The sequence below is a fragment of the Mastomys coucha genome, unplaced genomic scaffold (assembly GCF_008632895.1).
Source record: "Mastomys coucha isolate ucsf_1 unplaced genomic scaffold, UCSF_Mcou_1 pScaffold22, whole genome shotgun sequence".
Classification (NCBI taxonomy): domain Eukaryota; kingdom Metazoa; phylum Chordata; class Mammalia; order Rodentia; family Muridae; genus Mastomys; species Mastomys coucha.
Genome location: NW_022196905.1, coordinates 232742095 through 232765415, shown reverse-complemented (window position 1 = coordinate 232765415; position 23321 = coordinate 232742095). Strand labels below are relative to the sequence as shown.

General features: G+C 43.6%; 2 long non-coding RNA genes across 3 annotated transcripts; both read right to left on the bottom strand.

Annotated features, from left to right (window-relative positions):
* Positions 1-8024: 8024 nt before the first annotated feature.
* On the bottom strand, positions 8025-12028 carry LOC116067959. Its single transcript, XR_004109373.1, has 2 exons — positions 11876-12028; positions 8025-10333 (listed from the first exon to the last, which is right to left on the bottom strand). It is a non-coding gene; the product is annotated as an uncharacterized LOC116067959 (long non-coding RNA).
* A 3018-nt stretch (positions 12029-15046) lies between these two features.
* LOC116069898 lies at positions 15047-20129 on the bottom strand. 2 transcript variants are annotated; one of them, XR_004110202.1, is made up of 2 exons: positions 19682-20129; positions 15047-15335 (listed from the first exon to the last, which is right to left on the bottom strand). It is a non-coding gene; the product is annotated as an uncharacterized LOC116069898 (long non-coding RNA). The 2 variants fall into 2 exon arrangements; XR_004110201.1 differs by having other exon boundaries at positions 19774-20127.
* Between the last annotated feature and the right edge of the window lie 3192 nt (positions 20130-23321).

The window sequence follows — 23321 nt, the reverse complement described above, 5'->3', positions numbered from 1 at the left end:
CTCTGCCTCCCAAGTGCTGGGATTAAAGGCTTGTGCCACCACTGCTAGCTACTTAATTTTAATTATTAAAATTTCATAGCATTATTGTGAGGCTGAAACAGGATGCCATTATTAGGTTCTTGAGACAGAGCCCAACAATAGAGAGTGCTCAGTGAATACTAACCATCAGTATTTGGAGAGCAGCAGTGACTCCAGCCAATTGGTTCTGAAACCAAAGTCACCCAGTGGATTCTTCTTCAAAGGGATGCGAGGATTTGAAAGTTTGCCCCCTCCAAACTCATCTTGAAACTGAATCGCCATCAGAGGATACTGAGAGGTGTGACCCTTAAGATCTGATTATGCTGTGGTGTGAACCGGCCTGACTCCATGATCACAGGCGTGGTGGGTTCCTTCTCTCACTGTGGGCTCGCACCCTCCCATGCTTATGCCCTCATCTTGCTCCTCTCTTTTCTCTCCTCTTCTACCACGTGAGGAAACTGAGAGAAGACTCCTGCCAGATACTGTCGCCTTGATGTTGGGCTGGCTAGCTTCCAAAACTGTGAGCCAATAAACTTCTTCGGTTCATTATAAATTGATCTGACTGCCATGTTGTTACAGTGGCAACGTAAGATGGACCTGTGAAGATCCTGCACTGACAATGAAACAGAGCAAAGAGAATACTCATCCGCAGCTAGTAAAAGTACAAAATAGTACAGCACTGCAATTTGGCTTAACAATTTTCTTATAAAGCAACACACAACCACACACACACACACACACACACACACACACACAGAATCCAGCCATTATAGGAGCAGGAACCAACCCATGGGAAAGAAAAACTTAACACCTGTACTCAGACATGCACAAGAATGTTTGGACAGTGCAGGGAACAGTCCCAGGAAGCCAGATAAATTATGTTGTTTTTGTAAAGGTAATATTACTCAGTAACAAAAAGGAATAGATGACAGACAAATGCAGCAATGAGAACAAACCCTAAAACCACTTTGAACAAAAGGATCAGACACAGCGAACCTGGTTTGCCCTCAGATTCTATGAGTTTTGCATTTATGGAGCTAATCAACTTCAGCAAAGCCATGTTTAATGATGTTTGTATGCTACATTGTTTTGTATGATGACAACTGAATATAAAACATTAAATCTTGATAGTTAAATGGACCAGAAATCCATGGAAATTCAGAGAGGCTATAAAGACTGAAGATTGTGTTTTGTGCCCCTTATGTTACAGGGAAGCTTTCAATGAGGCTGACTTGACTGTTTATTCACTGCTTCATTAACTGAGTTGAGAAACCTCTGAGAGATATGCCTACAAAAAATGAGCAGCCCCCCTAGGGTCTGAGGGACTTGTACTTGAAGATCTTGCCAGTCCGCAGAGTGTCATGCTGAGCATTCTGAAGGCAGGGCTGCTTCAAGCCTGCAGCTGCCTTGGAAGCCTCCAGCCAAAACACCTTCTCCGTGGCAGAGTTTCCATGACACTGGAACAATCAGAGGTGCTCCAAGCAACCCTCTGACTGCACGGGTCTGTTTCAGTGTGCAGCAGCAGATCACTGGACAGCAGAGCCAGGAGTGGCCAGCAACAAACCATCTTTTTAAAAAGTTGTGTCTAGAGCCAAACATAGTAGTCCATGCCTGTGACCCCTGCATTTGAGAAGCTGAAGAAGAAGATCACATGTCCAGGGTAAACTTGGCTGCAAAATAATACCCTGTTTCCAAAATAAAAGCAAAACCCAAACAGCTTGTGTCTGTATTGAATAGTACAGAACCGTTGGTCATCATTCCCTAGATAGTTTCTGTGATCTCCTATTGTTAACTAATCTAGAGTACAGGCTCTGTACAGGAGTTTACCAATTGTGTGAAGGACTGGAACATCCACAGTTTTCAGTACAAAAAAAAAATCCTGAAACAAAATCTCCATAGGTAGCAATGGATAATGTAGGACCCATGTATGTTACCCCATTCCATTCAGGATGGGGAACTTGAGAAAGCAAAAGTATTCTAGGATGACAGGAAATGGTAGCTCCCTTGGGAGGAAACAGGATAGTGGACATGGACTTGAGTGGTATAGTTATGGTCCCAGTTGTCCTGGTTCGCCAAGAATCATTGTGAGTCTCTCTGCCCAACTCTGACTCAGTGATGGCACACTGATAGCTGGAGATTGACCATGGCAGAGTATGAGAACCAGGGAGGTCAACAAGCACTGGAGATCTGTTACAGGACATTTGACTATTGTACATAGAAGACCTAGTTGTGACAACACCCAGAGGAAGCTCCACTCCCAGGTGCTCAAACGCACCCAGGATCAGAGGATCAGAGGTGAGGAGGACACAACATCTGTCCCAACACCAGGAATAACTGGGACCAGCATGACCCAGGGATGCGGGAACTCTGCCACTCCAGTGGCACAGGTTCCTTCTGCTTTGTCAGTGCCCTGAGCAGACCTTGGGTGCAAACAATGCAGCAAGTCCCATAATACCCAGAGGAAGCTCCACTCCCAGGCATTCTAATGGGCCCAGGATCACAGGATCACAGGATCCCAGAATCACAGGATCAAAGAGACAGCTTGACTCTGAGGAGTTCTGACACAACCAGGATCACAGGAAGGACAGGCTCCAATCAGATTTAGCCAGGGCAGGTAGCACTAGAGATAACCAGATGTTAGGAGGCAAGCATAAGAACATAAGCAACAAAAACTAAGGTTACTTGCCATCATCAGAACCCAATTCTCCCACCATAGCAAGTTCTGGACACACCATCACACCGGAAAAGCAAGATTCAGATCTAAAATCATTTCTCATGATGATGACAGAGGACTTTAAGAAGGACATAAATAACTCCCTCAAAGAAATACAGGAGAACACAGGTAAACAGCTAAAAGCCCTTAAAGAGAAAACACAAAAATCCCTTAACTACAGGAAAACACAATCATATAGGCGAAGGAAATGAACAAAACCATCCAGGATGTAAAAGTAGAACTAGAAACAATGAAGAAATTACAAAGAGAGACAATCCTAGAGTTAGAAAACTTAGGAAAGAGGTCAGAAGTCATAGATGCAAGCATCACCAACAGAATACAAGAGATAGAAGAGAGAATCTCAGGGACAGATGATATCATAGAAAACATTGAGACAACAGTCAAAGAAAATGCAAAAAGCAAAAAGATCCTAACTCAAACATCCAGGAAATCCAGGACACAATGAGAAAACCAAACCTAAGGATAATAGGTATAGAAGAGAGTGAAGACTCCCAACTTAAAGGGCCAGTAAATGTCTTCAACAAAATTATAGAAGGAAACTTCCCTAACCTAAAGAATGAGATGCCCATGAACATACAAGAAGTCCAAATAGACTGGACCAGAAAATAAATTCCTCCTATCACATAATAATCAAAACACCAAATGCACTAAACAAAGAAAGAATTTTAAAAACAGTAAGGGAAAAAGGTCAAGTAACATATAAAGGCAGGCCTATCAGAATTGCGGCAGACTTCTCACCAGAGACTATGAAAGCTAGAAGATCCTGGGCAGATGTCATACAGACCCTACAAGAACACAAATGCCAGTTCAGGCTACTATACCCAGCAAAATTCTCAATTATCATAGATGGAGAAAACAAGATATTCCATGACAAAACAAAATTTACACAATATCTTTCCACAAATCCAGCCCTACAAAGGATAATAGATGGAAAACACCAACATAAGGAACAAAACTACACCCTAGAAGAAGCAAGAAAGTAATCTTTCAGCAAACCCATAGATACATAATTCCACATCTAACAACAAAAATAACATGAAGTAACAATTACTTTTCCTTACTATCTCTTAATATGAAAATATTACCAACATATCCTAATCTATAGAAATTCAAAAATATGAGGAATTGGAAATTTGTTGGCTGTCATCCAGTGGTCTCTCTAATTTGGTAATTGGAGAAATAGGTCCAATATTGTACAATCCATATAAACTTTCTGCTTTTTGTACATGACAGTGTCTGGCTGTGTATTACATAATGGTCTTGAAATCATGCTTCTCCTATCTCAGCAACTCTATTAGTAGGATTGTTTATTTGATGTTTTTACACTATACTATGGTTTTCAGAACAGCTTACATATTTCAAAATTATTTATACAGCCAAAAGAAGCATAGACAATTAACTTGGGAGATGGCTTGTAAGAGAACAACCAAGAGTGAGACTGAATGTTTTGCTTGATGTTTGTAACTATGGTATCAATTTTGAAGAAGAGGACTTTTTAAGTTAGTCTTTCTCTGAGATGAATGCCTTTCAAAATCATCACAGCCAACGAACCAGATTCAGACCCTCACCTAATGTCTGTGCCACACTCCAAGCAGAACTATTGTTCATTGAAACAGTTGGTGAATGACTTCATGGGCAGACCATCTTAATATACACACCATTTCTTTTTATTTAAGATTTATTTATTTATTTATTTTATGTATATGAGTACACAGTGTACAGATAGTTGTGAGCCTTCATCTGGTTGTTGGGAATTGACTTTTTTAGGACCTCTGCTCCCTCCGGTCAACCCCGCTAGCTCCAGTCGATCCTCTTCTTTCCTGTAGACCCCGCTGGCTTGGTCCCTGCTTGCTCAGGTCCAAAGCTTTATTTATTATAAATAAGTACACTGTAGCTGTTTTCAAACAGCACCAGAGAGGACATCAGATTTCATTACAGGTGGTTGTGAGCCACCATGTGGTTGCTGGGATTTGAACTCAGGACCTTCGGAAGAACAGTCTTTGGAAGAACTCTTAACCACTGAGCCCTCTCACCAGCCCGCCTACACACACACACACACACACACACACACACACACCATTTCTTTCTTTCTTTCTTTCTTTCTTTCTTTCTTTCTTTCTTTCTTTCTTTCTTTCTTTCTTCTTTTGGAGGACAGGGTTTCTCTGTGTAGCCCTGGCTGTCCTGGAACTCACTCTGTAGACCAGGCTGGCCTCGAACTCAGAAATCCTCCTGCCTCTGCCTCCCAAGTGCTGGGATTAAAGGCATGTGCCACCACTGCCCAGCCACACACCATTTCTTAAATGAATGTAACTTGTTCCCCGTGGGTTGAGAATGAAGACAATCACTCAAATCAAGTAGCTTTGACCAGAGCAGGAAATCTGTATCTAAAAATCAGTGGTGACACACGTCTATAGTCCCAGCACTTGGGAGGCAGAGGCAGGTGGATTTCTGAGTTTGAGGCTAGCCTGGTCTACAGAGTGAATTCCAGGACAGCGAGTGCTATACAGAGAAACCCTGTCTCGAAAAGAAAAAAAAAAATCGTGCCTACAATTCATTCCTTGGCGCAGCACAACTGTCAACTCTTAGCTTAGCTATTACAGAGGTAAAATCCTTTTCACGGAAGTAAAATCCTTTGGTGATATGAGGGATATTGAAGTACAGCCTTATTACAATGAACTTCAATGTCTAAAAATTGTTCTTATTTTGGGCTTGTACCACAGTAAGCCAAGATTTTAAGCTCTACTAAAAATGAAACAAAACAAACAAACAAACAAACAAAAAGACTTTATTTATGTTCATTTAAAAAAACTAATAGTGGCACTGGTGAGATGACTCAGCGGGAAAGAGCTCTGACTGCTCTTCGGAAGGTCATGAGTTCAAATCCCAGCAACCACATGGTGGCTCACATCCACTTGTAATGAGATCTGACGGCTTATTCTGGTGCGTCTGAAGACAGCTACAGTGTATTTACATGTAATAAATAAATCTTTAAGGAAAAAATTATTATTTTCTAAAAAAAACTAGTAGTGATGTATTATTTTAAAATATACAGTTAATATGTTTAGAGTTATTTAAAATTTATATTGAGAAAAACGTATGTAATTTTCAGTATTGTTGTAGACAAGCATCTATATAAGACTGTTCAATTGATTATTGTTTTATATCAAACAACTTTTATAATACTCTCTCTTTTTTTTTTTTCAAGACAGGGTTTCTCTGTGTAGCCCTGGCTGTCCTGGAACTCACTCTGTAGACCAGGCTGGCCTCGAACTCAGAAATCTGCCTGCCTCTGCCTCCCAAGTGCTGAGATTAAAGGCGTGTGCCACCACCACCACCCAGCTTATAATACTCATTTTTATTGATACAATACTTTATAAATTTTAAAGAATATGACAATGTGAAAAAAAGGTATGCAGATATCGAAGGGTGGGTCTCTGTGAGGAGTTGGGGTACAAAAGAGAAAGAAGAGTGTGATGTAATTCTCTTTACTTAAAATGTTTTTGAATGTTAACAAATTCAGATAAATTGAAAATATGTATCTATTCTCATCATAAAATGTAATAAAACTTAAATCAATAAAAAAAGAAAAGAACAAGAAGAAGAAGAAGAAGAAGAAGAAGAAGAAGAAGAAGAAGAAGAAGAAGGAGAAGAAGAAGAAGAAGAAGATAAAGAAGACCTAGTTGTTAGTAAAATATAAAAGCCCAAATAGATACTGTGTTTGTCAGATGCAGTTACATGTGTCCTGAAGAGATGCAGTTTGGGGGTGCCTCTAAATGCCTCTATAGATAAGAATGCTAGATAATGGAAAGTCCCTGCCTGTTTTAAGGCAAGTTGCTTGGGAGAGGTCTTGTGGTCTGTGCTCTATGACCTGAGGCAAAGTCAGCTGAGTGGCTTTGAGCTACTCCACCACTTGGTTTGGAGTCATTCCTCCTCCCCCATCAGAATGGAGATGTGGTTCAGCCTGCCAAGATGAAGGGAGGAGCATCAAAACTTCTTTTATAAGCAATTGGACCTTTAATAGAGCTCTCTCTCTTCCTCTGTTTCTCTCCCTTTTCCTCTCCTCTCCCTTTCCCCTCCCTCCTCCCTTCCCCTTTCCTCTTTGTCTCCCCCTTTCCTCTTTGTCTCCCCCTCCCCCTTCTACTCTTCCCCTCCCTCTCCCTTTCTGCCCTCTCTTGTTCTCTTGCACTCTGAAGGTCTCTCCCTTGCTCTCTTGGCTTTGAACCTTTACAGAAGGAGCTCCAGGTAAGAGACTGGGATTCTCTCTTTGGAATTGCAGGAACAACAGAGAAGCAACAAGCAAGCTTGGGTTTGGAGGATCTCAAGGGGAAGGTAGACTAGCTCTGTCATTCTAAAGAGCTAGCAGTATAGTTGTAGAGTCCAGCTTGTAAATAGATATTTTGTATATAGTTCAGAAAACAAGTTGCCTCAGGGAGCCAACAGGTGTTTACCTCAGTTTAAGCCTCCCGTGCCTTGATTGCTATAAATATTAATTTAAATGGATACCAAGATCATCAGTATGCTTTCCCTAGGAATATAGGTTACAATTCTGTCAGCACACTACAGGGCACCAGGGACATATCTAGGGGAGGACCTACTCTCTGTTTTGATTAGAACATGGCTTACTCTGGCATCTAAGTTTGTCAAAAGTAATCAAATTAGGGCTAGAGGTATAGCTCCATAATAGAGCATTTCCCTGATACCCACAAGGCCATGCATTACATTTGTAGCACTGCAAACAAACAAATGATCAAATTGTGTGTTTAAGATTTGTGCATTATTGCTGGGCAGTGGTGGTACAAGCCTTTAACCCCTCCAAAAGGCTGAGGCAGGCAGATCTCTGTGAGTTTGAGGCCAGCCTCATCTACAGAGCGTGTTCTAAGACAACCAAGGCTACATAGAGAAACCCTGTCTTGAAAAAAACAAATAAATAAATTTGTGCCTATTACTGTATTTATATGCAACTTCAGTTTAAAAGCATACATACTTTACAAAAGGCAGATGAGTTAGCTATGATGGCACACAGAACTTAGGAGATCTCTGCAGGGTAATCTCAAGTCTAGGTCGGCATGAGCTACTACTCAGTGAGATTCTAGCTGGCTCCCCTTAAAGGGCAGATGTTTGTGAAGCCTCTCAGACTTACATAGTAGGGCCTGATAGGCTCAACTAGATAGATATTCAAAGGCTCTAACCCAGCCCTCAGTCATTCAACAGGGTCTGCAAGGGAGAGAGTGGGGATGGAGAGGCAAGAGACGGAAAGAATGGAGACAAGACACCCTGTCTGATAAAGTCTTGTTTGTTGAAAGGCAGCTATAGGTATATATAAGCACAAGCTGAGGAGTGCAGCTGGAGACGCTTAACCACAAATTCCAGGATGTGTCTGAGAAGAACAGGATGTTATCAGAGTGTGCTCAGCTGTGGTGGGCTGCTTGCAAAAATATCATGCTAGGAAAACAAGTCTCTCGTCAGGGTGGAAAAGTACCAACCTGTAAGTAAATGGCCTGAGATGACTGTAGAGATGATAGCCACTTTTTGCTAGGAGTCGGCTCCCAACAGGTCACCCTTTTTAATTTTTTCAAAAGGGAAGGCTAGGAAAACTTACAGAAACCGTGCCTGTCTTAGGTTGGAACAGACCCTAGCCTCCCTTACCCGTCTCTGGATACTCAACAGCAATTTTTTTTTTTTTTGGTTGACCTCCTGTCTTAGGTTGGTGAGGCCTCCCAATTAGGGTCTTGAGTTGCTCTCTTACCCGTCATTGACTATCCGGTTTAGCACGTAAGTTAGGGGCTATTCCTCATCAGTCTCAATGACAGAGGTTTTAGAGACCCCTACTTCTAGCCTGTGATAATGGACCTGTATGGGTTTCATTTGAATAGCATCTATCTGCCATCATACAAAAGCCATCAGTTTGTTGAATAGTATGAGCTTAAGAGACAAGAGAATAAGTAGCCCTAATAGGCGTCCCCAGAAGAATGGGAGTAAAGTGGTGAGCCATGGCAACTTGGTACTGAACCAAGCCTTGAACTAGCCCTGTTCCTGGTCACTCTGGTGTTTGCAGTTTTCTAGACGCTCCATGACCTTTTTCATAGAATCCTGAACAATGCCTGAATGGTCGGTATAAAAGCAGCACTCATCTTTAAGGGCAGCACACAATCTCCCCTCTTGGAGGAGTAAAAGATCTAAGCCTCTTCTATTCTATAGCACTACTTCAGCTAAAGAGAATGATGACTTTTGTAAATGCAGTATAGCAGATTCCATTCTTTCTATATCCAAATCTATAGAAGAACAGAGCTGGTCAAAACAAGCAGGGAAATCCCCATCCCTGCCCCAGTCAATCCAAAACCCAAAAGGACAGCTACAGTAACTATGGTAATGGGTTTTCTCCTGGATCTAAGCAGAGCTTGATCTGAAACAGGGTCCCAAAAATTAGTAAACTGTTCTTCAGAGTAATGTCAGTTGAGGCACTGATTGAACCATGACACAGAACTCTTGGCCTAACACATGAGTGCTAGCACAAGGAGTGAGCCCATTTGAGCAGGCCCACCAAGTATTAATGGGAGGAACAACATGGCTGTTTCTCACAGATGTGGTATTGAAGGTGGTGTTGCATAAGTGTGTGTGAGTGTGGGTTATGGTGCTAATGTAGGTTCCCTCCCCTTGGATAGTCTGAAGGGACAGCTTATGAGGTTCCTGTTGCCTTCTGCAGGAGGAGTAGTCTTCTGATATGTGACTGCAATACCTTCATAAAAAGAGGGTTGAGCATTATAGCACAGCAAACGGGAGTTGGTTACCTCTGATCTAGAGCTATTGAGTGTGTTGAAGGTATGTTCTAGAATATCTAGCAAGGGCTCCTCAGTAAATTGTTGAGGAGGAGGAGAAAGGGTAGCCCCCACTTTGACCGGGGTGACATTGGGGTCAGTAGTGACGAGGTTGAGCTGGCTGGGGCACCAGCACCTTATTAGGCCCCATACGGGATGGGGAGGAGATAGGTTTAGAGTCAAGTTTTATAGAAAAGGTAGTGGAGTAATCATATGTGGCCCCTGGGTCATACAGTCTCCAGATCCTTCCAGAGCTCCAATCGGTACCTTTGGCATAATCAGTGAATGAAATTTTTATATATGGATATCTTGGTTGTCCCCCATTATAGGTATAATAACTCAGATCAGCCACAGAGTTTTTGACACTAAGTCTAATTTTGTCTTTGGCTATAGGCGGGGACCACCAGATGTGGCCTGTGGATACACAGTGCTAGCCAGCACAATATGCTTCACCAGGGCCTCCACATTTTCTCTTACTGCTATTTTCTTCAGGGCACACATAAAATATATTGAATTCAGTGTGGTGACCCCACTTTATACAGTCAGAGATGTACCCCACTAAATCGTAAGTCAGGGAACCAAGAGTCCAATGGTACCACCTTTCAGGCACTGTTGATGATGTCTCCTTCAGCACTGATGACTTTCCAAGTCAGGTTATATAGCATATACTAGTTGATCTGTTCCAGTTTGAAGGCAATTGTGAGGGGCAGTAGCAGCTTCCTGCCTGTGTAAGACCAGCTTAGGATGCAGAGAATCTTCATGTTACCTGCAAAAAAGAAACAGGGTTCTCAGGGGGCTTCTCCTCCCTGGATCTGTGGTTATTGTCTATTTGTTTAATCAGTCTCTCTGGCAGCCAGTGTATGGCATCTGCTGTTGGGAATAGATGTAGACAGAACCTCTTCCCCAAATAAGCACTGGGTCTGGCCTGTTCCAGGTTCTGGTTAATGGGCCTTTCCAGAGGACTGTTGCAAAATTCTTTTTGGTATCATGGTGTCAAAATCTATCTGCAGCTGATTTTCCTTTGGAATCCAAAGTTAAAAAATTTAAAATAGAGAGTGTGTGATGAAGGATAATTCTGGGGGAATCCCTTGGTAGGGTACCAGTCCCCTTTTTCAATTTTTTCAAATTGATGTTTAATGGTTTGATGTGCCCTTCCTACCATACCTTGGCCCTGTGGACTATAGGGAATACCTGTTTTATGTAGTATTCCCAATTTTTCACAAAATTGGTGTAAACTGGAGCTTTTATAACCTGATCCATTGTCAGTCTTTATCTGTTTAGGCACACCCAATACAGTGATTGTAGGGAGCATATGAGTGATCACATGTTTGCTTGCTTCTCCAGCTTTTAATGCCACATAAATGAAACCACTGTATCTACACATACATGTATGTATTTTTGATTTCCAAATTCATTATAATGAATAACATCCATTTGCCAGAGGCTGTTTGGTATTGGCCCCTTTGGATTTACACCCAACTGAGGGACTGGTAAAAGTGTAACACAAGATCAGCATTGTTTGACAGTTTGCCTAGCTTGTTCTCTGGCAACTTTAAACATGATCTTTAAAGTGTGGGAATTAAGGTGATGTAACTCACAGGCCCTTATGGCCTGATCCAGGTTAGATGGCGGATCTGACAAAGTCACTGCAGCTACACGAGTGGCTAGATCTATCTGCCTTGGTGTTTCCCTCAGAGAGGGGAATGGGTAGTCCAGTGTGGGCTCTCAGGTGTCCTATGAAAAAATTACACTTTCTCCTCAAAATTAACTGTTGGTACTGTAAAAACAGATCAGCTGCTCCTGAGGAATGTTTTATTTGTGCAGTAGTTTCTAGCAGAGGGATAGACTGAGATAAATATGAGCTATCTGTGTAAATATTGATGGCTTCATTCGGAAATGCTTGGAATACAGCAATAACAGCATGCAGTTCAATCAACCTAGCTGACACAGATGGAGTGAAGGAGATTACTTGATCTTTAAAGGCGTAAGTGGCTATTCCCGATGAGGAACACATCAGTGAAGACTGGCAATGCTCTTCTATAGGTGCATGTGTGGTGTAATATGGAAAAATGAATTCATGGCAATTACAAAACTGAACTGATTTTTCTGGCAGATAATGATTATCTAGCTGGCCAGCAAACGAGGCACATGCGATAGGTCAAATTTCGGAATTTTGCATAAGCCAATCAAACTGATGCTTTGTATAGGGTTGTACTATGACAGCAGGGTCTTTTCCAAAATATTTCTGACTCTTATCTCTACCTAATACAATCATATCAGTTACATCCACATACTATGGATAAAGGACCTTCTTAGGAAATGAGTGTTACGTCCGCCTCATCCGGCAAGAAAGACGTGATGACACGAGCTCTTCCTTTTGCAGTTTATTTCAGGAACCTTTCAACAATGCTTCTCCCTCCTGCTCCTTCTGCCGGCTTCTCCTACTTCTGCCTTCTGCTTCTCCTGCCTCTCTTGAGCTGTTACCTAAGCTCTGCCTCCTGGCCCACCCTTGGCTGTTGAGTACTCCCAAGCTTAGCCAATCCCAATGGGCCACGTGGCAAAAGCAGATAGATCACCAGATGCAGAAGCAACCAATGGCAGCAAGCTTAGCCAAATAAGGGCTTTGTTTACAAGGCCACTCGCTCTCGGGGCTCGGCTCTCCACAGTTCCCCCTTTTAGTTTTTAAACGAAACAGGCAAGAGTAGAGGTCTGATCTCTGGTGAATAAAGTGGGGACATTGTACAGGCTCTTCGCCAGGTGTCACCCACCCAGTCCAAGCCAGACCCGTCCGATACCATTTTTCCAGAGGCAGGAATGAATGGGAGAATTGGGGAAAGGGAGGTATCAACCTGCATCAATCAGACATGCTCTTCTTGAGACCACTAGCAGCAAACAGTGTATCCCAAGTGCAGTGCTCAGCCTTATAGCCTGAACGTGATGGACGATCACTGATACATGACTGTTAGCCATGCCTGGGGGAACTGTCCTTCCTCAATGGCCATAAATGTTTGCACAATCATGGCTGCATTCCTTCTCTGAGTGAACCTGATCCTGCATATATACCACAGGCCCACAAGGCAGACCAGCAATAGAAGACCAACCAATCTAAAGGCAAAAATGAAACATCTAAACTTCTATTGGTACTAAAAAGGGCGAGGAAACACTTGAGCATTATGTCATATTGGCATTGGTCTTGGAAACACCGACAGAATCCTCCATCTTGGCTCCGCTTGGCTCTCTGCCAGGAACAGAAGAAGAAGGGTGCACAGGGCTCTCGGGCACGATCTCTCCATTCTGCGTGCACACTTCCTTGTCAATCGCTCGGGGACCCAAATGGGATCTCCGCAGTCCTGTGGAAACACACAAACAGAGCCTCTCGCCCATGTCAATACCGAATCCGGGCCATGCCATGAACCTGTCAGAATATCCTTCCACTTCAAAAATCCCTTCAAGGAACCTCTGCTGCACTGATGACGATCCGTAGCAGAAAGGCCATCTACATCCAAATTTAAAAAATTTAAGGTAAAAAGAGCAAGAGCAATTCTTTCTTTTGGAGTACGGCCTTGGCCAATTCCCCCTTTTTGTTTTTGTAAAAGTTCTTTAAGAGTGCAATGCGCACGCTCCATGATGCCCTGCCCTTGAGGATTCTATGGCATTCCATGGGAAACATGAACTTCCATCTGTTTACAAAATGACAAAGGTTTGAGCTGTATAGGCAGGTCCATTATCTAATTTTAGCTGCTGGGGTTTGCCCCAAGCAGCCCATGCCTCTTTTCTCCACTCAAAGGGATGGCATGAATGATCCTAGAACACGTATCTACAGATACGTGAACATATTTTAAAGTTCCAAATTCAGAAACATGTGTCACATCCATCTGCTAGAACTTAAGGGGAGACAAGCCTTGTGGATTGACACCCATGCCATGGGGATGATGATAGATTATACATTGAGGACAATCTAAGACCACCTGTCAGGCATCAGCTCGAGACAGATAAAATTTTTGTTGTAATGTCTTAGCATTTACATGAAAATTTTGATGGAACTGTTTAGCCATTTCCATAGAAGAACTCATGAAAATGCACTCCATCCTAGTCCATTGATCTACAATCTCATTTCCTTTACTAAAGGTCCTGGCAACCCGGTATGAGCCCGAATATGCTGAATAAAAAATGGATTCTTTCTCTGCCAAATTAATTTCTGCAAATTCTCAAATAATGAACAAACGGTACTATTAATTTTAATGGGGCCAGCGGTTTCAAGAATTTCAACAGCGTTAACAACATAAGCCGAATCAGATATCAAATTAAAAGCAAATTGGCAATTTTTAAAAACTTCAATTACTATTTTTAATTCAACTACTTGAGGAGAGGCCGGCGGGAATTGACATAACACGGGCTCATGTTTCTCTACCAAATAGGCCCCACAGCCTGTTTTAGAACCATCAGTAAACACATTTGGGGCCCCAGTTATAGGGGCAGCTGACGTAATCTTTGGAAAGATCACAGGATGCCCTCTAAAAAAGGATTGAGCTTCTTGAAAAACTGGGCAGGCGAGCTGGAGCTCTGACCTCACCGCTCACCAAACTTCTGGGTAAAAGGAGAGGCCTGGACCCCCACTGTTGATTGGATTATAGGGGGGAGGCTCTGACAGCACACAGCCTGGGGGGGGGCCTTTGTCAGTCTCTGGGCCCTTCCTCCTGCGCTTCTCTTTAATAGAGCTTCTCTCAATCTTCTCAATCAAAACCTGTAATTTCTCATCTGTATCAGACCACTCAGTGTCTAAAGCTCCCTTCTCTGACTTCACAGATTGCTCTTCCTTCAGCTGCTCTAATGTGACTTTCCACTCTATCTCATACACCTTAGAACTAACAGGTCCAACTATAGACTGAGGATTTGTTCTAAACAGTTGAATTGAAACATTTCTTCCCTTAAAGATACAATGTTGGTTCTGTTCCCTCTGCACTAGGCACTCCTCCTGGTAAAAGGCCATCCATTTAAGGAACATGGGTGAGGAGAACACTTCCTTCCAATCTCTGAGGGTGAGAGCCTGGTGGGCAAAGCCCTCAAGGATGGTCTCTACCCAGGGTGAATGAGAGCCATCCTCTGCCACTGCTTTCTTTAGTTCCCTAAGGTCTTGGGCTTCCCAGGGATACCAAGCTGCTACCAGGGTTAACATTAACCAGACACAGGTGGCTAGTATTTCTCCCAAGCTGAATTCTCCCACCCTGCATAGGGCTGCGTGCTGAAGGCAGCTGTTGAGGGGAAACCTGAAAGGAGAATGCGGCTTTCCCCTCTTCCACGGCTTTACAAAAGCGCTGATCTTCCAAACAGCTCCTAATGAGCTTCCACACAGGTCTTAACAGCTCTTGAAGAGTCAGAAAAATTGAGTTTGACATTAACAGCTCTTGGAGAGCCAGAAAAATTGAATATGAAGCGCCCATGGTTATTTTTGTTACTTTTTTTTCTTTCTTTCTTTCAGTTTGCTACTCCGCGAAACATTATTGCTCCTTCCCGGAGATTTTATTTTATTGTCTCTACTCCTGAGATCCTTATAGCCTCTACTTCCGAGGTCCTTATCATCCCACTTACCTGGGAACTTACCAGTCGGCTGCCCTGACTGCAAAAGGTTCTGAGTCTCAAGAGGTTTCTCCTTCCCCATCCGTCCTGGCCTCCAACTGTTACTTTTCTTTTACTTTCTCCTGGTACGGGCCTCCAACTGTTACGAGATTTTTCTTTTCCCCATCCGGGCCACCAGTTATTATGTCCTCCTTGTCCGGCAAGAAAGACACGATGACATGAGCTCTTCCTTTTGCAGTTTATTTCAGGAACCTTTCAACAATGCTTCTCCCGCCTATTCCTTCTGCCTGCTTCTCCTACTTCCGCCTTGTGCTTCTCCTGCCTCTCTCGAGCTGTTACCTAAGGTTTGCCTCCCGGCCCACCCTCGGCCTTTGAGTACTCCCAAGCATAGCCAATACCAATGGGCTACGTGGCAAAAGCAGATAGGTCACCAGAGGCGGAAGCAACCAATGGCAGGAAGCTTAGCCAAATAAGGGCCTTGTTTATGAGGCCACTCGCTCTTGGGGCTTGGCTCTCCACAAATGAAGGAAGATGATCCCATAATATGGGTGCAATAATATGGGTGCAACACCAAAAACCCACAGTAGGAGTTAATTTGGTGCTAACAATAAGAAAATATAAAGACTTAGAATAATTAATATGAGCTACAAATTGGGAAGAAATAGCACCCACAACCTCTGCAAGGCTTTTCTACCCTCCTCCATTAGAGCCCTGTCAGACTTAGGGTCAGCATCTCCTTTGAGAACATCAAATGAAAGTTTCAACTCTCCTGTGTTAAGTTTTAAATATGGATGTAGCCATTTGATATCCTCTAATAATTTTTGAAAATCATTAAACATTTTAAGGGAATCAGTCCTAAAAGTGGTCTTATTATTAATAATATGTGGACCATTAATCTGAAATCCTAAATAAGTATAGGGATCTTGTAACTGTACCTTTTCTGCAGCAATTTGTAACTCTTCAGTCTGTAAAGCTGTTTTAAGATCATCAAAGCACTGGAGTACCTGTTTTCCATCTTTTCCTATTATTATGATATCATCCATGTACTGAATCATGTAGATTCACTTCCACATGGTTCTAACATCATCTATGGCGGAGTCACAAATTTTTGGCATAAGGTAGGGCTATTAGCCATAACCTGAGGCAAGACCTTCCACTGATACCTCTTCATAGGTTCTCTAAAGTTTATAGCAGGAACACTAAAGACAAAGCTCTTTCTGTCTTCAGCATGTAAGGGGATAGTAAAGAAACAATCTTTTAAGTCTATCACTACTTTATAATAGCCCAAGGGTATGGCCACAGGTGTGGGTGGCCCAGGTTGCAAGGCTACCATCAGAATCACTGTTGCATTAACAGCCCTCAAGTCCTGTAACAATCTTCACTTTCCTGATTTTTTTTTCTTGATGACAAATATTGGGGTATTCCAGGGAGAGTTACTCTGTTCCAAATGTCCTGCCTTGTAATTGCTCCTGCACTAGCAATTGGGCAGCTTGTAATTTTTTCAGTGGTGAGGGACCACTGATCCACCCAGACAGGTGAGTCCCCCTTCCAGGTGATGGGATTGGCACAACGCTCTTGAGGCTGCAGCTCAAATCAACAGCCTCCATCAAAAATACCCCGAGCCTCTTCTTGCAGTGTTGCCACGGGCCTCAATGGCATGAGTAGCCCCATCTTCATTTTTTCCCAATCCTTTCCCTGGGGAAAACCCAGAGTTTATCATCTGAGCCATGATTACTTCACTGGGGATGCATATCATCAATCCCAACTAGGATAACAGTTCTCAGCCCCAGAGATTAATGGGAAGGCCCGGAATGACGTAGGGTTGTATATTTCCTGTATTTCCTTCTTTATCTTTCCATTTCAGCACCTTAGACCTTTGTTGTGGATTTTTACTTTGGCCAATACCCCTTAGATTGGTCAAGGTTGGAGTCAGAGGCCAGGTGGTGGGCCAATCACTTTGTAGTCTTGGAATGCCTTTCCATCAAGCCATATTGTCATCATAGGTTTTTGTTTAACTATAGGTTGCATCCAGTATCCATCAGAGGAACCAAAGTCTTGATCCCTTCTCTTAGGACTCTTATATTTGTAATCAGTAGGAGGTAATGGAAGTAACAATAGCTGAGCTATCCTCCTTCCTGGAGGGATAGTGACTGTATTCTGTATTGCCTTGGCCACTACCTTAATCTCTCCTTGATAATCATTGTCTATAACACTAGGGAAAATTTGTAGTCCCTGCATGGCAGCACTGCTTCTTCCCACTATCAGGACAAACACATCTGGATGCAGCAGTCCGAACACTCCCATGGGTAGGGCTTGCAGTCCCATTTCTGGGATTAGTACTGTGTGGGTGGCAGAACTGAGGTCCAGTCCTGTGCTTCCTGGGGTTGCTCGACTAAATGCTGGAAGGGGTTGTTGTTGCTTGCTGGCAGGAAGCTGACCACCCCGAGCCTGTTTTTTTGTTTGTTTGTTTGTTTTTTGTTTTGGGTTTTTTTTTTTGTTTGTTTGTTTCTTTGGTTTTTGAGACAGGGTTTCTCTGTGTAGCCCTGGCTGTCCTGGAACTCACTCTGTAGACCAGGCTGGCCTCAAACTCAGAAATCCACCTGCCTCTGCCTCCCAAGTGCTGAGATTAAAGGCGTGCGCCACCACTCCCCGGTTATGACTTATGTTGGTTCTAGGCCTAGAGCTGCCCCCTGCTCCTGTTTCCCCATTTAGGGAAAAGGGTGTTCCCTTGTGTATCTGTCTTGGATCTACATGCTTTAGCCCAATGTTTTCCGCGTTTGCAACGTGGGCATAGCCCAGGCTGTTCCTGGGCTGTCTCTGAGTTGACTTGTTTCCTGCCCTGCAATCTTTTGCAAAATGTCCAGGCTTGCCACACTTAAAACAGGCCTTTTTGTCTCTATTTGCCAAGAAGTCTCTTACTGATTGTCCTTGCATGGGGGCCACCATAGCTAAGCCCTGTTGGTAGGAGGGCCCTATGTGAGAACAGAGTCTGATATACCCGGTGAGGTCTGTCTTCTTCCTGTAGGGTCTAATGGCTGCTTGACAAGCAGGATTGGCATTTTCATATGCAAGCTGTTTCACATAGTCTACACCTGCCTCTGCATTACCAAAAATCCTCCCTGCTGTTGTCATCAGTCGATGAACAAAATCAGAAAATAGTTCATCAGGCCCTTGTCTGACTGCTGTCAAGGTGCAACAGGGTCCCCCTTTACCGAGAGTTTATGCCAAGCCTTCATAGCTGCGATTTGAATTTGAGCGAATAAGCCTGGGTCATATTGTATCTGGTCATCACTAGAAGCAAAATGCCCCTTTCCCATTAAGGCATCAAAGGACCAACCATAGCATTCCTCCTAGCCATCTCTTTACAATTCTCTTCATACTCTGATTTCCAGATAAGATGGTCAGAACCGCTAAGAACTGCTCTCACTAGGGTATTCCAATCCCCAGGAGTTAGCCACTCCTCTGTGGCAGATTCCAAGATTGCAAGGGTAAAAGGAGCATTGGCGCCGTATTGTGTCACTGCATTTTTTTAATTCTTTAATGATTTGGAGACTGAACCCTGTGTGATGTCTCCAAGCAATCCCTTTAATGTCTGTGGTCTTTCGTACAGGGAAAGCCTCAGCGTCTCCCTCCTCTGGGTGATCTGTGGCTGAACTAAAGCCAGAGGGCAGGGGCCATCTTTGGACTCCGCCTTGAGGAACTCGAGGACCCAGGGGATTTTTGCGGGTGGCCTTGCGCTTCCGAGATGTCTTCCCAGGCTTTAATTTTTGTAGCTGATTAATTAAGTCCTGATACTCTTCCTCTAGTTCTATTTGTTGTTTTAGGGCTGAGGTTTTATCCTGCAATTCCTTTCTAGGGTCCAGGACAGTCATTCCCAGGATACCATCAGGTGGTACAGGGAACACAGGTGGAGGTCTCTGAAAGGGCGGCCATTTGGGATCGTGATATTTGGCCGCCTCTTCCTCCAGGTCATCCCAGTCTGACTGAGACAAATCGTCATCATCCCCTAGTTGTATTTTGGATTTCAATTTAGGATATATGCGTTTTCTCTTTTTCTTTTGAACAGTTGAGTCATTTCTCTCTTTGGGCCAAGTGCTGCTATTTGATTGTGCTTCCTTCCCCCTTGGATTTTCTGTCTCTAAAGTCTTCTCTGAATTTTGAGACCTATTGGACGACCTTTGAGAGGTTGCTCCTTTATCATCATCACTATCTAGAGAAATTAAATCTATTTCCTCCTTAGAGGAATCAATTTTATCTTTTGTTTTCTCCTCTCTTTGCTCTGTCTTTTAAATTTTTTTTCACCCTCCTCAACAATCTCCGCTATTGGTGAACACTTTGTTGAGATCATTTCATTTATCAAGTTCCAATATGAAAAGGCAGTGACTGGGACCTTTTCAGGTCCAAGAATCCTGTAAAAATCTCTAAGTGCATCTCCAACTCTACGCCATCTTTTTTCATCAATGGTTCCTTCTTGAGGAAACCAGGGACATAACTCTTTAATAAAATAAAAAAATGACAACAAATGATGAATTTTTACCTTTACTCCTGGAGTCTTTAAAGCCTTTCTTGTTTGTTCCACATATAATTCATGCTGACTTATTTCTCCCCATTTTTGTTACTATGACTTACTGGTCTCGACGCGGCAGATTCCCAGGCGATCCCCTTTGTTTCATTTTTGAATTTTCTGTCGACCCTTCTTCCAGTAACGTTCCTGGGTGGGTGGGGGGGCTCTTGCTCTCACTGCCCCACTTTTGGCACCAGTTGACCTGGCCTGAGGGTTGGTCTACGGGGTCTGCAAGGGAGAGAGTGGGGATGGAGGGGCAAGAGACTTGAAGAATGGAGACAAGACAGCCTGTTCAAGTCTCGTTCGTTGAAAGGCAATTGTGGGTATATAAGTGCAAGCAGGGAAGTGGAGCTGGAGACACTTAACCACAAGTGCCTTGCAGCTGGGGGCACCAAACTGCAAGTCCAGGATGTGTCTGAGAAAAACAGGATGTTATCAGAGTGTGCTCAGCTGTGGTGGGCTGCTTGCAAAACTATCATGCCAGGAAAACAAGTCTCTTGTCAGGGTGGAAAAGTACCACCTGTAAGTAAATGGCCCGAGATGGCTGCAGAGATGATAGCCGCTTTTTGCTAGGAGTCGGCTCCCAACAAGGCCCCACTTGTCAAAGGTGGCAAAAGGTACAAGGTTTATTTTTATTTTTTATTATTGTCAATAATAATAATAATAATAATAATAATAATAATAATAATAATAGGCCCCACTTGTCAAATGTGGCAAAAAGTACAGGGTTTTAATTTATTTATTCTATTATTGTCAACAACAACAACAACAATAATAATAATAATAATAGCCATGTTAACATCAGTGTGATTAAGTGGATAGAAGTCTTGGGGCCAGCTCAGTAAAGACTGTGGTCCCTTCTATAAGTGTGAGCATTTGGGGAATTTGGGATAGTCGAGATCAAAGCCATTACAGAGAGGGACAGCCTTGAGGCTAGAAGATAGATACAACTCATCAATGGAAGAAGAGATATGGATCTGCAGGCAGGTGGAATCACACCATGGCGGGGAGGGGAGACCCTGCAAAACCAAGGCAGAAGGAACAAGGGCTTAGACAGTAAAGACTGTCTTTTGCATAGAAATTGTAAAGACAGCAGCTGCCATGCACAAGGGTTGGCAACAGCACAGCCTCAGGGAGCATGCGCAGCCTCATCCTTCAATCGCCCAGCACTGATTTAGAGTGTATGGCATTACTGTTTCCATCCCTACAGCTAGGCAAACCAAAGTACTGAGGATCCTAGCAGCTCTTTTAAACAGGGTGTTTAACTAGGTCTGAGTTGTGATTGACATATATCTTGGCCACTGTATTTGCCTATGTAACCCATACCACTCCCTTAACACAGAACATTCTTATCTATGCCCCCCGACCCCCTCACCCCTCGGCGTCCCTTCCCAGCAGTCAACCTCCTGACTCCTGCCACTCCTCTCTGCCATCGCTGGTTGGTTTCTTTGCTCCTCAGAGACAGGACAGACAAGTGGATCAAGGGAAGAAAGTCATCGAGCTGATGAGAAATTCACATTTTTAGATGGTATCTGCAAATGAAGGGGCTGTGACCAGTTAGAATTCGATTATGTGGGCTCAGCTATGATGATGCTTTGTCTATGCTGAGACCTAATCCAGTTTTCACTCTGAGCATGCATGGAAAGTGCTAAGGAATCCCAGGCTGTCTTACACACAGTCACATCTGAGACTCAGGAGAGGGGTCACAAACCTGGACCCGGAAGAAGTAACTGAGCATGCGCGTGATTTATTTCAAACCATCCGGTGGCACAGGCCTGGTCGAACTTCTGCATTTCATTTTTGGTGCTCTTGTTATAATTTGGTTTCTAGAAATCCCCTAAATAATCAAAGCACCAAGAACTTTGCCTTTTATGGTCATTTCTGAGGTCAGCAGAACAACGTGCAAAAGCATTCTTGTCGCCAGGAAGAGGGTGGTTATCTTCCCCGCGTCATGTTCCCCATTCTTGAAATCCATGTTTCTGAAGCCCAGCTGCCCACCATCACCAGAGCAACTTTCTTGCCTTACCAGAAGCTGCTCTGGAGTCAGATCTCCCTCCTAACTCTGGCCAAGTGCTAGGCAACTGTTCCACTTGAAAGAGAGGAAGGATGGCTTGGTGGTTAAGGGCACTTGCCGCTCTATCATGAGCACCAGAGTTCAGATCCCAGGACCGATATGCAGCAGCTCACAAATGCCTCTTCTGGCCTCCATGGGTACCAGTGCACTGCCATGCATGCCAGCACTTACCATCATCATCATTATGTCATTTTTAAAGAGGGGGACTTGTGGGACTCATCTCCCTGTTGACCTCTGGCCTATACACACCACACACTCACACACACACATACACACAAACACACACACACACACTTCTACATATAAAAGAATACACACACATCCTAAACCCCCTCGCCCCCAAAAATCCCTCCACTCTGACATTGTTTAGAAATGTACTCAGACTTAGCTTTAAGTAAAACATAGCAATTTCATAAGGTTACATAAAAATAAATAAATAAATAAATAAAAAGTTTAAGGAGAGGAAAAAAACTAAATTGCTTATGTATATTCATTACAGCATGATTTACAACAGCTCCCAAAGTGAAAACAACCTGTATATATGTCAACTGAAGAATGGGTAAAACATGGGGGGTGGGGCACACAAGGGAATCCTACCCAGCCATCAAGAGGTGTCAAGTGTAAACCCCTGGTAACGTGGCGACCCTTGGAAACGGTGGACTAAGAGAAAGAAACAAGACACAGGGGCCCAGGTTACGCCTATTGATATGAAATATTCAGAAAAGGCAAATCCACAGAGATAGCAGATTAATGGTTGTCAGGGAGTGGCTTGGGAGTGACTGCCTTACTCATCCAGAACTTCTTTTAAAGGGTGATGAAACCATTGGTGCTACTGAGCTGTCGAGCACGCTCGGACCAGGTGCTGTGTCCCCAGGGACACAGTGGAAACACTGTATTGTTGTGGTTGTTCTGTTGGATCTGAGTTCCCAGCCTTTCCAGAGGAGAGAAGAAAACAAAGTAACAGCTGCTACATAGCAAAAGCTTATAGACTCCTCACCCCCTGCCCCTCCCCCACAGGGGACTGGACTGTAGTGGAGTAGTGGGTACGGCTGTCTGATCAGACTGCTTGTCCCTCAGAACAGCAGCTGTCCCAGCTTAGGCTGCAGGAATGTCCAGGTCCAGGATTATGGTCCCCCCTGGCTGTTCCAGTTTGCTTGGTTGACTTCAGGGCGTGTATAAGAGTCCCGTGGACTCCAGCCAGCCTCCAGGAAAGAGTTGCAGCGGAACACCAGCCCCCAGAAACCACAGAGGTTAACCTTTCATCCCGGAGCAGCCTCCTACCCACCCCTCAGCTAAATATTTGATTGCCATTCAGCACTTTACTTTGAAGAGACTGAAACAAAGTTGAACAATGGTGGTGCAGGCCTCACAGCACTCGGGAGGCAGAGGCAGGTGGATCTCTGTGAGTTCAAGGCCAGCCTGGTCTACTGAGTAAGTTCCAGGACAGCCAGGACTACACAGAGAAACCCTGTCTCTGAAAAACAAAACAACAGAGAGAGAGAGAGAGAGAGAGAGAGAGAGAGAGAGAGAGAGAGAGAG